General features: G+C 62.5%; 1 pseudogene; it reads right to left on the reverse strand.

Annotated features, from left to right (window-relative positions):
- Positions 1-970: 970 nt before the first annotated feature.
- LOC105812195 overlaps positions 971-3,595 on the reverse strand; it is a 10,301-nt pseudogene continuing 7,676 nt past the window's right edge.

Below are 3,595 nucleotides of genomic sequence, written 5' to 3' on the forward strand. Positions count from 1 at the left end.
GAATTGATGACAGCCATTGTGGAGCCAAGCCTGCACAACGGTGGCATCGGTGATGATGACGCTGTCGTTCCAGCACAGGGTTTTGCATCTACAAACTTTTTCAACAAAAGGTCATGTACTAAATATTTTAGGCTTTGTGGACCACATGCAGTCTATTGCATATTCTTGTTTTTAACAACCCATCAAATAATAATGTCAATTTATTTTATTTAGCTCACAAGCTAAACAAAAATAGCCGCAGAGGCGGCTCAGGGGCGCCTAGGTGAGCAGGGGCAGTCCCTCCACAGCGTGGATTGGCTAAAAAAACGACACGCGGCACTAAGGGGAGAGCAGTCCCAAGGCCTACCTCCCGCCCCCCCATTCCCCCGTAGGTCCTCAGTCTGGGCGGAGACGCGTTTGTTATTGCTGCCTTGGAGGCACAGGAGAACACGGGCCCTGGCTCGGATGCTAAGTCCATGTTCAAATTCACAGCAGTTCTGCAGCTCCTCGGATGAAAGAAAGTTTATGGTAGTGAATTAAATTGTCAGCAACAAAGAAATGGCATCTTGAGCGGAGACCAGCCCCGGGGACCTTTCCTTTAATATACTCTAGGCTCTTCCAAAGGTGCGTAGTTAGCCGCATGCACGGGGTAGGAACGCCAGCAGCAGAAGACGGCGCCGCGCCGCCGGGCTCCACTTGGTCCACGGTCCCAGGGCGCACGGACAACGTCGGCGAGGGCCGGGGTGGGCGCACGGCCTTTCGCCCACTTTCTCTTCCGCAAAGTCTCTGCGCTGAGGGTCTGCCTGGGTCGTGCGTGGGCGGTCCCGGGAAGCCCCCTCCCCAGGCCTCCCGCCGCGGGCCCCCAGGCTGCCCGGACTGGGCCGCCCGCTGCGCCAGGGGCGTCCGGCTGGCCGTGGGGGGCTCGGAGGGGTCGAGTGGGAGACGCAGTGCGGGCAGGGGCGCGGGGTCGGGCGGGGCCGCGCGTGGCCGGTCAGAGGCCCAGGGCCTCGGCGTGCTTGCGCGCGTTCAGCCGCAGGTCGGCGATGCTGGAGTTTTTGCTGTTGCTCTTGGCGGCGGCGGCGACCACTGCGGCGGCCCGAAGAGCGGCGGAGGCAACATCAGGTAGGGCGCGTGCGCCGCCAGGTGCGGATGCGCGTGCGCCACGCCCTCCAGCTGCAGCTGCTCCTGGACCTGCGGGGCAGACCAGGCGTCCTTAGGACACAGCAGGGGGATGGGGGGCTTTCTTGCCCCGACAAACCCCAAAGGCTCTCCTCTCCCCTTCCAGCGGTCACCTTTATCCCTACCCTGGGGACCACCACCCCACTCTCCTCCTTCCGCCCGGGGAGCCAAAGCTGTCCTCTGAACACCTTCGTCCCCACGGGGCCACTGGCCACTTTGGACCGAGCTAGGGCTGGGGAATCCAAACGGATCCCCACGCGCATCAGAATGGGGTCACCCCCTCAGGGAACTCCACGTTCTCTGTACTTGACCCTTCAGCATGCCCCCTGACCCGGGGTCTAGATTTCGGCTTGGACCTCCCCACACACATCCTTTCCCAGGGACACCAGCTCCCCTGGGTCTGCGACACCCATAGCCAGGCCTAACTGCAGTCGACTATAAGGGCTGACGCCCCATCGAAGCAGCGCACAGCTGTCCCCGAGGACGAGGAGGGGCCACCCTGCCGTGGGGAAGGGTCCATCCCAGGCACGTACGACAGGTCGAATGGAGGAGGGGTGCGGATCCCTCTCCCTGGGGCGAGAGGCCCCGGAGGCCCATTCTTCCAGCCTGAGACACAGCACAGCACTCGGCTGGCTCCCGGGTCGTCTGTGTATACCCCACCCACTACCCCTGCCTGCCAGCCCCTCCCATATAGAAACCCAGGCCCGCTCCCTTGGAGTAGAACCGTCGCGGGTGGTGGCCACGCCCCGCGGTGCCAGAGCACCCCCGCTCCACTGTAAGCCCCTCCCACCCCTCAAGCTGGGGCCTGAACCGGTGCGCCAAGGAAGGGCGCACCTGGGCGCTGCGCTCTGGGCATGGGGACCCGGCGCCTCCTGCCATGCAGCTCCTCCCATTCCTCCCCTTACCACTGGTCCATGGGGGGGGGGGTGGCCCTTGGGACACTGGGGCTCTGCAGTCCTCTTCTGACCCCTGGCAGCCCCATGTCCAAGCCGGGGACGCCACGCTGCTGCCTCCCAGCTCTGCTTGGAGCTTGGAACGCCCCCAGTTCCGAGGTGGAGGTGCCAGGCCCAGGTCAAGAAGCCGGGCAGGCACCCCCAGAGGAGGCCTTGGGCCCTTGGTGGGGAGGGGAGTTGGGGGTGAAAGGAGGGTGGGTGTCTGTCCCAGCCCTGATACCTGAGCACAGGGCAGGGCACCCCCTTCCCCAACCAGGTGGCAACAGGGTGGGTGGTTCCTGAGTGGGTGGGATTTTTTTCCCCATCTTAATTTTGTAAAATTTGTGTTTCGGTTTGTGTTTCTACCTTCCCAAAGGTGACTCTTGTAGTTTTACAGCCTGATTTTAATACGTGCCAACGCGTCTATAAATGCCCCCTTGTAAAAGCGGCCGCCTTTCTTCTGAAGGTCAGCCTGAGTCTGCGGGGCGGGTTAGGACATCAGGGGAGGGGGAGAGGGAAGGGGAGGGCGGAGGCCCCCCCTCCCCCCCGCCGCACCGTTCAGAGGAAGAAAAACGGGCTAGCTGTTGAAAAGGCATCCGCAGGGCGCCCGTGTTCACGTAGGGCGCCACCCTGCAGGCGTCCAGGTGGCTAGCCCTGCCGAGGATGACGCCCGCAGGGAAAGACCGAGCCGTCAGCGTCCAAGAAACCAAACGTGCACTTTCCGGTCCCTGGCTCCACGGAGGGCCCCGCACGCTCCCCCTACCCTACACACACCCACCTTTATGCATCTGGTTCTCTTGTTTTCAGCACTTGGCTCTCCGGTTTTGGAACCAAACCTCGGGACAAGACAGAGACGCGCAGCGCGGTGAGCCTGGCCAGGCCTCGGCGCGCTGCAGGAGCCTGGGGGAGGCCTCCCGAGGAACCCCCGCGCCCCCCCAGCCCCCACCCTAGCTGGCTACCTAGAGCTGGAAATTGTCAAACTCACTTCTTGGCCCTCCCCCAAGTGAGACGTGAGCATCCACACCTTTTAAAGTGGGTTCTGGAACCCTGGAAATGAACTCAAGCTCTTTCCATCGCTCCGTGTGGGCACCGCCCTCCTCCCGCCCCGCCACCCCGGGGCAGCACCTGACTTTCTACTTCCAGACTTTAGCCACAGAGGTAGGGAGTGAGCAGGTGGGCAAGTTATCTCCAAACCCGGCCCCCTCTCGCATCGAGCTGGGAACATTCTGAGCCCAGAAACGTCCATGCCCTCTGCGCCCTTCTTGGAAGCCCAGGGGAGGTGGGGGTGGGTCGCAGTTAATAGTGCAACAGCCATGAGCGAACTCGAGCGAACCCCAATATTGCCGACTTTGCACTGCGGGCGCTCCATCCGCTAAAGACGTCTGAGTCTTGGGGTGAGGTACCAAGAGGCTGGGCACGAAGGGGCAGTGGGACCCTCGCCCAGTCTGGCTAAATTCACAGGCCTGGAGTCAAGATTGGGGTGTGAACGGAACCCCCTCCCCCAA

Source organism: Propithecus coquereli, unplaced genomic scaffold (assembly GCF_000956105.1).
Source record: "Propithecus coquereli isolate 6110/MARCELLA unplaced genomic scaffold, Pcoq_1.0 Scaffold107, whole genome shotgun sequence".
NCBI lineage: Eukaryota > Metazoa > Chordata > Mammalia > Primates > Indriidae > Propithecus > Propithecus coquereli.